The sequence below is a fragment of the Paroedura picta genome, chromosome 8 (genome assembly GCF_049243985.1).
Source record: "Paroedura picta isolate Pp20150507F chromosome 8, Ppicta_v3.0, whole genome shotgun sequence".
NCBI lineage: Eukaryota > Metazoa > Chordata > Lepidosauria > Squamata > Gekkonidae > Paroedura > Paroedura picta.
In genome coordinates, this window is record NC_135376.1 from 86,659,673 (window position 1) to 86,671,439 (window position 11,767).

The 11,767-nt window shown below is 45.8% G+C and overlaps 1 long non-coding RNA gene across 3 annotated transcripts in view; it reads left to right on the plus strand.

Moving 5' to 3' along the window:
- The window catches only part of LOC143842688 (uncharacterized), a 177,989-nt gene that overhangs the window by 85,675 nt on the left and 80,547 nt on the right, over window positions 1-11,767 (plus strand). Inside the window, exon 1 of one of the 3 annotated variants that reach the window (XR_013233290.1) lies at window positions 802-913. The exons of the other annotated variants lie outside the window; for them this stretch is intronic. This is a non-coding gene — a long non-coding RNA (uncharacterized LOC143842688). Of the gene's footprint in view, window positions 1-801; window positions 914-11,767 lie in introns of those variants that run through there. 3 annotated transcript variants of the gene reach the window in all.

An 11,767-nucleotide genomic window follows, 5' to 3' on the forward strand; every position in this document is an offset into this window, starting at 1 on the left:
CACAACAGTTCATTGGCTGTTCTGTTTGATTGACGGCCATGGGCGGGAAGAAGTGCAGAAAAATATCACCTCCTTTGCTGCGATTCTGGCGAGACCAGAAACCTGTGGGGAATGAATAGACCGCTACCGGGATTTCGGTATTCCACTAGAATTCAAGGTGTGCAGAATGACGAAATTCCATCGTTTATATATACCTCACATAAATCAGTTGTTTCTTTCCATCTTATTATATCAATCAATACAGTCTAATATTAGACGCCACATTCTATTAAAATGGCATGAATTAACTTGATCTCGATTTCATATAATTTGTTAGGAAGTGATTACTTTCCCAGCAAAATGCTCCAACAGCCCCTAAGCCTTTAAAAACGGTTGGAATCTCCCATGATGCACCTCATCTTTACCCTCAACCAGCAGCCTCATGTCATCTCCTCTTCACTCCCTTAACGTTTACTAAAGTAAACTATCAGGTTAGGACTTGGGAGTGAGGAAGTTCACAGCCTAGTGATGCCACAGCATGTTTTTTTTTGCCTTGTTCAATGTTGAGGAGGGAAAGGAGGCAGTGATGTAGGGCAGAGGCTTTCAAAATCCACTGCGCCGTAGTTGTAATGTATAGTTCTGAATGACAACTTTTCTTATTCTGCTGTTCAATTGGTTCAGCAGCTGTTTTTGCAATGTAATGTCCCCAAAAGTGAAAGAAGACTTTTTGTTTTAACCCAAGCAAATTGCCTTTCAAACTGAGTGCATCTAGTGCTCTGGAATGCTGGTCCTCTTAGAGAATAATAGGGTTGCCAGGGCAACCAACTGCCAAAGGGCAGAGCTGGGGGAGTTCCAGGATGCTGAAATGGCGGCATCCTGAAACATTAAGAATGAGTCCGAGGAGCTTCCAGCCTAGGGAGAGGAAGAACACTGGGTGAGTGGCAAGCAAGTCAACAGATAGATATCATTCTGGTGGTGAGGAGGAAGACCAGGTAGCTTCCTTCAGTGACCCAGTGCTCAGGCTGAGAGAAGGCAACAAGACTGGCTGCTTTTAGACAGTGGGTTCAAACTGGCCTTCTGGGGTCACCCAACTTTCCAGGCAAGGAGAATCATGGGTGCGATGTACGTGCCCCAACTCCTTTCTCTGATCCATAGTCTTGTTGGTGCAGGGATGAAGGAGTAAGAATTGGACTGTAGGGCTTCTCGGTTTGAACACTGAAGAGAAATGCCAGTGTCAGTTTTTGCTCAGCACAGCTCTGACCTAAAGAGGTTCATTTTGTCCTAAAGGAAAAAGCAGAAAATCCCATTTTAGGAATATGGCAAATGCTTTTTAGTTCTTTGCTTTCCCTTTCAAATATTATCTAAAGGCAGCATTTGGGTTTTCATCATTTGAACTTCTAATAGAAGCATGATATGACTTTAGCATCTGTTTGGGTTTAAAATGAGCCATGCAATTCTAGACTAAAAATGTGATTTGTTCATTGGTTGAGTCAAAAATGCCCTGTCAAATGTTCAGAGAAGGTAGAAACTAAATCATAATGCACTCATTACAATTATTAAATTACCCTTAATCTCATTTAGACTTTCATCAATTTGAAAAAGAAATGTGTTTTTTGTCTCAGTTTTGAAACATGATACAGAGCTGCAAAGAAATGGGTGGTATAGAAATCTAAATAAATAAATAAATGAATGTTCACAGGCTTTGGTGGATGTCTTTTAGAATCAGAGATTTGGAAAGGCCCATATAGGCCATCTGCTCCAACTCCCTGCTCAGTGCAGGATCAACCTACAGCATCTATGAAAAGTATCTGTCCAGCCGTTGCTTGAAGACTGCCAGTGAGGGGGAGTTCACTGCTCCTTAAACAGCCTCCTTAGGCAGAGCATTCCATAATTGCAAGCAGCCACCCCCCCAAACACAAGCAATAAATCCCCCACTGTCCTATAATTAAGTCAGTTATGACAGTGACCTTGCAGTGCAGTCCCAATCCCAGCTTGGTGTAGTGGTCGACTTCTAAGCAGGTGAGCTGGGTTTGATTCCCTGCTTCTCCACATGCAGCGGCTGGGTGACCTTGGGCTTGCCACAGCAGTGATAAAGCTGTTCTGACCGAGCAGTAATATCAGGGCTCTTTCAGCCTCACCTACCTCACAGGGTGTGTGTTATGGGGAGAGGAAAGGGAAGTAAACCACTTTGAGACTCCTTCGGGTACAGAAAAGCAGCATATAGGAACCAACTTTTTTTCTTCTACTACTACTTTTTAGGACAGCCTTTCTCAAATTTCTTACCATTGAGAAACCCCTGAAACATTCTTCAGGGTTTGATAAACCCCAAAATTGGTGCAATCATGCAGAATATGGTTGGGAAGCATAGCTGTATATATGGCCACCTAGGACCCCTCCCCTTCCCACCCCTCCAGGCCCATTAATGGCCACGGGGGGGGGGGGGCAGATCAACATGGCCATATATGGCCATATCACACAATAAATGTTTTAACAAATTTAAGAATATATAAAAACTTCATTAACTCCCACCCATTCAGAAAACCCTCCCGGGGCCATCAAGAAACCTGAGGGTTTCACAAAATCCAGGTTGAAAAAGCTTGTTCTAGGGTGTCAACCGCATTGACTAGACCCAAGTAGTCTTCTGAGTAGGCTTAGGATGGCGGTGTTATGGAGCTTTCTCCAGCAGGCCTTCTTATCTTATGTTGTTCAGTGAGTCTTCCTCCTAAGAAATTGTCCTTGCAGTCACCTTCTCGCACTCAATTCCCTTAGTTTAAAGTTTTATTTACAGTATTTAAAGTCTCCCTTTTTAACTAAGAGTGGATTACAACAGAGTTAGTCAATACCATTGACAGGGTGTGACATTCAGTGAATGATGCAAGAGGAATTAGGGCTGTGGAACCAACCAGAAGTCTAAAAACAGAACTGAAGCATGAAGTATTAGCATTCTACATTGATTCAACACTGCAAAAATTACATAGTCAAATCTTGGTTTTAGCAAAATACACAGAGCAGTAGAGAGCACAGTTCCTAATGATTTATCCAGGTAACTTTGTGAAACATTTAGTAAAGTGCAATGCGTATAGAAAAGCCCCCTTGAATAATTCAGTGTTGCCATATTTGCAGAAAGCCAGGAGAGCAGGAACCTTTCTGACATCTTTGGACAGGCCTGTTTCTCATCTCTAATAATGTTGGTTTATGGGTTTGTGGCTATATGTATGTCATAGCTGAGGGTGGAGATTGCAACAGTGGGACTATAGAGAGAGCATACTGGAAAGAGAGGAATTTGCTCTCAAAAATGAGAAATGTTCTCTTTTTGGGTGCTGTCGGAGACAGTGAAAATCATAGGAAAATAGTGTAGGTCAACTGATGGAGATTTCATCTCTTTATACCAGGGTTGGCCAAACTCTGGCTCTCTGGATTGCATGGACTACAATTCCCATGAGCCCCTTGTAAGCAGGGGCTCATGGGAATTATAGTCCATGGACACCTGGAGAGCCACAGTTTGGCCACCCCTTCTTTATACCGGCCTTACGGTTGATCTTATAATGCTGCCCTAACTGATAAAGGTCATGTCCTATAGATCAGTCTTCCCCAACCCCCAGGCTGCAGACCGGTATTGGGCCATGGAGCCCTCGGTACTGGGCCATGGTGGAGTGGAGGGAGGTGCAGACACGGGCACTGGTGCACCAGCGGATGCACCTACCTCCCCTCGCGGTGCGGTGTTTGCTGCTCCGGGAGCAATTGGCTGCCAAAGCAGCCAATCGCTCCTGGATCCTGGCACAGTGAGCACCACACTGTGGGAGGAAGGAAGTGCGTACGCCGGCAGGTGCAAACGCGCACGCGCAGATCTGCCATGCCTGCGTGTTTGCGCTGGCCAGTGCACCCATGCCCACACCTCCCTCCCCCCCGGTCCCTGGACCTCCCTCTCTCCCCCCCCGGTCCCTGGCCCAAAAAAGGTTGGGGACCACTGCTATAGATGGATTTGCTAGGCTCTCTCCAAAAAAGTAAGCCCTGAATAAGCCCCACTGAGATAAAAAAAGAAAGTTAATCATAAATAATTTAAATCCTATTGATTTAAATAGGACCAAGGATTCAAAACTTTCTGAACTGCGGCTTTGGTCTATCTTGTTTGATTTCTAGAATGCAAGCATTCATACGTTTTGCTGGTGTAATATCTGATATGGATGTCCCCTGAGTTACAAGGGGTTCTCCCAGTCATGAAGGTTGAAGAGAACCCTTCTTTCCTTACATATGATAAAATATGAGGAATTATCCCAGCTGTATCAATGTGCTGATTTTGTATCCAAAATGGATGATAATGTTTGGAATTCATTTCTGCTCTGAAAGGCTCTGCAGAATTCATTCCAACACTGAAAATGTTATTCATTTATTTATTTAATTCTAGGAGTAAAGCCCCTTTGAATTAACATGATGTTTTCTTATTGTCCAGTGAGATTTATTCAGATTCTTTAAAAAATGCATTTGAATTTTCTTCACAGATAAGGGGCCAACAGGTGATAGGGTTATGAGCTTTGGGTTGGGAAATACATAGGGACTTTGGGGATGGAGTAGGGAGTGGGTGGGATTTGGGGTGGGGAAGGACCTCAGTGGAGTCCATCCTCCAAAGCAGCCATTTTATCCAGGGAAACTAATCTCTGTCACCTGGAGATGAGCTGTAAAACCAGGGGATCCCCATGTCTCACCTGGGGATTAGCATTCCTATTTGGTGATAGCTGTGCGATTTGACACTTATAAAATTGTTGGAGAGTTTTACATTTTATTTATATAGTACTCTGTATTTCAAATATACAGAGCCTCTTGTGGCGCAGGGAGGTAAGGCAGCTGACATGCTGTCTGAAGGTTTGACCATGAGGCTGGATACTCGATCCCAGCAGCTGGCTCAAGGTTGACTCAGCCTTCCATCCTTCCGAGGTCGGTAAAATGAGTACCCAGCTTGCTGGGGGGTAAAAGGTAATGACTGGGGAAGGCACTGGCAGACCACCCTATATTGAGTCTGCCATGAAAACGCTGGAGGGCATCACCCCAAGGGCCAGACATGACTTGGTGCTTGCCTAGGGGATACCTTTACCTTTACCTTTACCTTATTTCAAATATACATAAGCTGAAGAAAGTGCATTATTCAAGGTGCAAAAATGCAAATTGATTGATCAGAGTAGTTCAGCCGTGGAATAGGCTGCCTAAGGAGGTGGTGGGCTCCCCCTCACTGCCAGTCTTCAAGCAAAGGTTGGATACACACTTTTCTTGGATGCTTTAGGATGCTTTGGGTTGATCCTGCGTTCAGCAGGGGGTTGGACTGGATGGCCCCTTCCAACTCTATGATTCTGTGATTCTGTAATTCTGTGATTCTGTGGTTGCCACAAAAAAAGAACACAGAAAATGTCTTTAAAAGTTGCTCTTTTGCTTTTTTGCGCATTTCAATGTTTATGTAAAGCCTGCTTAAGTAATCCCATGTTTTGAAAAATCTGTAAAGCAGTGTTAGGTGGAAACATTTTTAGACCACAAAATAAATATCTTGAGGACATGTGTTGCTATGTATGAGTTCAAGAGGTTTCTCTTTCAGGGTTTAAATATTAAGGTGTTCTGTGTAATATTACATGCACTATATTTTGCATATTTCAACTGTAAAATATACTTAGGGCCGTTCCGCATTCGTCCAAAATAGCACAATAGTTACAAATTGAAATCGCTACAGTTTTGCCGTTATGCACAACGTCGTTGACAATCTGCAACACTCCTGAAACCGATCCGCAAAAAGCGCTTCGTTGTAGCTCTTTCAGGGAAATCCCCAAAAGTGGATTCACCCTCCGGAAAGTGCTACACTCTTGCAACCAATCTGCAACACTAGCGGAAAAGTTCTGTGCGTTACCATTGTTGCGGTTTCTGCAAAGTCCCTCCCCCTGACTCTCTCCTCTGATCTTCCGGCGAAACGATCGCCATTTTTTTTTCTCCGAGCGAGCGGAGATCAACACACCGGCAAGCCTTCGTTTACCCAGCGAGGCTTCCCCGGCTGCAGTCCCTCTGTTTAAAGTCACCAAGCACAAGCAACACAGAGGCCTGTTTGCTGGTTTATTTTCCCTTTATTTTTCACACTATTTTCGTCCAAAAATCGCGGCCGATTTTCACTCGGGGAGCGTAGCAACGATGAAACGGCAGATCAAACACCACCTGCTAGCTGGATGGATCTCTCCATTGCAACGAATCAACACAGATTCGTTGCAACATGTATGTGTGTGTTTTTTTAAACCTTCCTTAAAGACAAAGGCTGTTTGGGAGCATGATAACGGCCGGCCATTGGCTGATTGACAGCCAGGGGCGGGACACAGCTCAGCAATATCGCTTCCTGGCTAGCGATTTTTGCCGAGACCAGAAACCTGTGGGAAATGATAGAAACGCAACTGGATTCCACTACAAAGGCAGGTATGCATAATGACGATTTCCACTATTTAAAATGGCGATTTTTCGTTCCGCAAACAATTTGCAACATGGATCCCGGTGCGGAATGACCCTTATTTTGTTCTGGCAATATGTACTTCTTACCACCTCTATTCAGTAAAAGAGAAGCCTGTGTGTAATCAGCCCCCTGTGCACATTGTAGCTTCTGGTTTTTGATATATGTTGCCCTTTGAACTGGAAAGCTTATCTGAGCAATGGTGAAATTGTTGAATATGTCTTCTGATACATAATGGGGATTTGTAGCTGCATTTGGGGCCACCAGTTGTTGCATGTTGTTAGCTGCCAGCAACTGCAGCTGGATGAGGCATCCATCTATGAGTTCAAGCTAAAAATGTGTATGGCTGCATCTATGCAAATTATCTTCTATTTATTGAAGTCAACATATATGATTTGACTCTGGCTTAGTGAATACATTTCATGGACCCAGATTGTAAATTACCATGTTTTAGTTCATAGACTGGAAACCTGTGTCACTGATGCTGCAAGTAGCACAGCCACCTAGAAACTGGGACAAGTAGCCCAAGATCACCTGACACGTTTCCGTGGCATAATGGGGATTTGAACACAGGGCTCTCGAGTCCTAGACCATTCTGACTGTCTTGTTCTGTTGTTTTGCCTTCACCTTGCTTAGGTAGATTGGAGGTAAAACGCTACCAGTGTTTATAGCTCTGTATATATCACCACTTTGTTGCAGGCCTTAAGCTACCTAGGCACAATTTAATTATGAGTGGGCAATTGGCACAAAATATTTGAAAAGACTTTTATAAAACACTAGCTATATGCTGCAGTTTCTTCTTCTTCTTCTTCTTCATCATCATCATCATCATCAATTATCCTGTTTCATGAGACTCAGGGTGGTTTTCAATAGAATAAAACACATAAATTTAAATGCATATATTAAATTTTCACATTAAAACAATATAAACAGTTCCCTGCTCTCCTATCAAGGGAGAGCAAGGGAACTTATAAAGATGGTCTGTTAATGCTTTGCCAGTAGGATTCTGACAGGGAGGCAAATAGATCTGATGGTTTTGGGCCTCAGTCATAGGCCTAATGGAATAGCTCTGTCTTACAAGCCCTATGGAATTGTCTGAGACCCAGCAGGGCCCTGATCTCAGTTGGCAGAGCATTCTACCAGGCCAGAGCCAGGGATGAAAAGGCCTGGCTGAGACCAGTTTGATCTCTTCAGGGCTAGGGATCCTAAGCAGATTCTGTTGGCTAGATCTTAATGCTCTCTGATACAAAAATTTGGAAAACATGGCGGCAGCGCCAGATGCCGGAGCTTAGAGCTCTGTCCGCCTTGAGAAAGATGAGTGCCCCTGGGCTAGCGCTCCCACCATAGGCTTGGTGTTCCCCAGGGTGTCTCCCCACCCTGACTGGACGGCACCGGGGAGAGACGGAAGATTGGGCCTTACCGGCTGGGAGTCGGTGGCATGGTGAGGAGGCTGTCCCCCATTGGATTCCTGGGCTGGGCTGACTCTGACTGGCATGGCAGTGGAGTGCAGCGGCAAGCAGCTGTGGCCGGAGACTCAGGGGCTTTTTGCACGGCTTCAAAATAGCACAATGGTTGCTAATTGAAAACGCTACTAATTTGCCTTAACGCACGACGTCGTAGACAATCTGCAACACTCCTGAAACCAATCAGCAAAAAGCGCTTCGTTGTAGCGCTTTTAGGGGAATCCCAAAAAGTGGATTCACCCTCCGGAAAGCGATACACTCCTGCAACCAATCTGCAACAGTAGCGAAAAAGACCTGTGCGTTCCCATTGTTGCGGTTTCTTCAGAGTCCCTCCTCCTGAGCCTGTCCTCCAAACTTCCGGCGAAGCGATCACCATTTTTTTTTCCCCGAGCGAGTGGAGATCAACGCACCGGTGAGCCTCCGTTTAGCCAGTGAGGCTTCCCAGGCTGCAGTCCCTCCTCAGAGCTGTTTACAGTCACAAGAAGCCCGCAGAAGCCCGTTTGCTGATGTATTTTCCCTTTATTTTTCACACTGTTTCGGCTGAAAATCGCGCCCGTGAGGGAGGGGGAGGGGGGATTTTTTTTTTTCACTCTGAGGCAGCGTGTTAACGATCAACCGATCAAACGACAGCTCAAACACCCCAGGCAGCTGGATGGGTCTCTCCGTTGCAACGAATCTACCCAGATTCGTTACAATGGGTCTGTTTTTTTTTTTTAAAAAAACCTTCCTTAAAGGGAAAGGGGCTGTTTGGGAGCATGCTAACGGCTGCCCATTGGCTGCTTGACGGCCAGGGGCGGGACGAGCTTGGCAATAGCGCTTCCTTTCTAGTGATTGGTGCCGAGACCGGAAGCCTGTGGGAAACGCTAAAAAACGCAACTGATTCCACTACAAAGGCAGGTATGCATAACGACGAATTCCACTATTTTAAATGGCGATTTTTCATTCTGCAAACAATTTGCAACAAAGATCCCCGTGCAAAAAGGCCCACAGAGTCGACATGGGAATTTGGGGCCACGCTTCGGACCCGCGGGGCATCGCTGTCTGGCGATTTCCATCTGGTGGGTGGAGAGAGGCCCCTTGGCTGGCTCCCTGCCTGTGATGTGCTCCCTCTCCCACATTGTGCAACATCTTCATGCGCCCTCTGGCCCAGCTGGTGTGGAGCTTCGGGCTGGGTTGCCATCAGTTTGCTGATGACACCCAGCTCTGTCTCCTAATGGACAGCCATCTGAACTCTCCCGCCATTTGCTAGATGTTTGGAAATAGTGACAGAATAGTTTGAGCAGAGTCTCCTGAAACTCAACCCCTCCAAGATGGAGGTCCTGTGGTTAGGAGGAAAGGGGCAGGAAAAGGAAGCGCATTTACCCACCTTGGCGGGAGCACAACTTACCATCGAACCCCAGGCCAGGAATTTGGGGGTGACCATTGATGCCTCCCTGACTACGGAGGCGCAGGTCAAGAGAGTAGCAGGCCAGGCATTTTTCCATCTTTGCCAGGCCCGGCTACTAGTGCCCTACCTGTCCTCCAACCAGTTGGCCACAGTGATCCATGCGACAGTCACCTCCAGATTAGATTTCTAATCTGGCTCTATGCAGGCCTACCTTTGTCCTTGATCCGGGAACTTCATCTAGTGCAAAATGCAGCTGCGAGGGTCCTCACTTTGCAGGGCCCACATCCAGCCTGTGATGAGGCAGCTACATTGGTTGCCAATTGCTGTCTGGATCCAGTTCAAGGTTTGGTTTTAACCTTTAAGGCTTTACGCTGGTTGGGACCCACATATCTGAGGGACCGCCTACTGCCCTACGTACCCCGCAGGGCCTTATGCTCTTCAGGGGAAAATCTATTGGTCATTGTTTCCCCAGGGAAGCAGGCCTAGCCTCAACCAGGGCCCGGGATTTCTCTGTCCTGGCCCCTACCTGGTGGAATGAGCTCCTGGGTAAGCTACGGGCCATGGGGGAGCTGTCAGAATTCCGCAGGGCCTGTAAAATGGAGCTCTTCCGCCAAGTCTATGGTTGAGGCTGGGACTGGCAAGGAAGAGCATTGCCCCCCTCGGGTTTGAAGTATACATCATTACTCTCCATTCTCCAATGTTCTCGACTGGGTAGGGGGAGAGTGGTATTTTCCACCTTGTTTGGAATTTTTAAAGTCTTTTAGTGGGAGTTTTAATGGGGGATTTTAAGACTGTTGTTACCTGCCATGAGCCTATGTAGGGAGTGGCAGGAACGAAATTGAATAACAACAATAACAAGAATAACAACAATAACAACAACAATAACAACAACAACAACAACAACAATAATAATAGTGGGAGAGGCAGTCCTGTGACCACATGGTAGTCTGCTTGTACCATTCTGATTTTGAAGCCAGAGAAATCTTGAAGCAAAATGAATTAACTGCTCCACCTTTGTACAGAAGGTCTGTGCCCAGGCTTAAGCAACTCATGAATCTTGGATCACCAGACCACTGGAACACCAGACCATTTTGCTCATCATGTAAGACTGGTTCGCTGCCAGGCCCATTATGCACGGCCGCCGAAACGGCGATTTCGGGTCACATGGAAAACGCGGAGGGGGAAGACGCGACGCATACCAGTTATACACGGGGCGGGGCGCGATGGCGGCAAAACCCAGAGTAACCGATTATGCACGCGCCGATCCGGGCGCCGCTTCTGGTTGCGCCCCGCTCACCCGGAAGCTGCGCTTTCTTCCGCGTTTCACTGACGCGGCTTTTTCGGCGGCATGCACCGAAGCTGCAGCCGGTTGCAGCCGGCTCCGTGCGTTATCCGTGATTTTAGTCGCCGCCATTCCACCCCGAATGTGCGCTAAAACCCCCGTGCATAATGGGTCCCAAAGAAACTAAGGCATTGGTAGGATGGGAAAAGGTGAATGACATGGCTTATGCCTGTCATTGCCTCCCAGAGTTACACAGTTGCCACAATGTCCAAAGTGTGTAATTGAGGCACTAGCAACACTGCTAGTGCTTGGTTTGCTTCCTGTATATCTAGCCAAGTACAATCCTTACATTCTCCTTTTGATTGAAGGCACACTGAGACCTTCACAGGTAGCCACTGCATAGGGGTCATTCTATCTCTGAATACATGCTTTCATGCTTAAAACGTTAGGATACCTGCAGTCAAGTTATTATTTCTAGAAGAAATCTCTCCTGTGTAGCACATTACTCCACTTCTGCTTCAATCTGTTATCCATTCATTGTATCCTAGTGTAACACTTTTGAGTTCTGGCATCAGCAAACAGGGAGTTTGGAAAAGTAGATGGGGCTCTAACCGATTAAAAGGCCCTTTCATCACAGGGCCATGCATCCATGTTGATTCTCACTGGGCAGGCAGGTAATTTTGCCATTATGCCTCTAAACAACTTATGTCTTTCTCCCTTCTCTGGCTTTTGTATGCAGCATCCAGCCTGGTGAAGAGTCCTCAAGAATTTGCAAGCAAGGCAGGCTGTTTCACGATATTTTGGCTGGTCCGAATAAAAGGCATTGTGCGGTTTTCGTTTCTGCACTGCCTCTGACAATATCTCATAAATATATTGCTACTTATTGTTCAGCATTCCTGCTTTATGGCTTCGCATTATTATAAATGGCTGAAAAGGAAGCTTGCCAAGAGTTTCATTTGAAAGCATTTAATTTTTTTAGTATTCAGATAAGTGCAATATGTGATGATATTGTAATAAAAATCTTCAAAAATCTTCAGAAAAGCGTTAAAGTATAAATCAAATGCCCTACGCCTAAAACAGATTAGACTAAGGTGATGCATGAGTATACTGTATTCCCTAAATCAGAGGGAATCCTTAATTAAATGTTGATGCACAATAGGAGAGAGAAACTGTGAAAGGCCTATTAT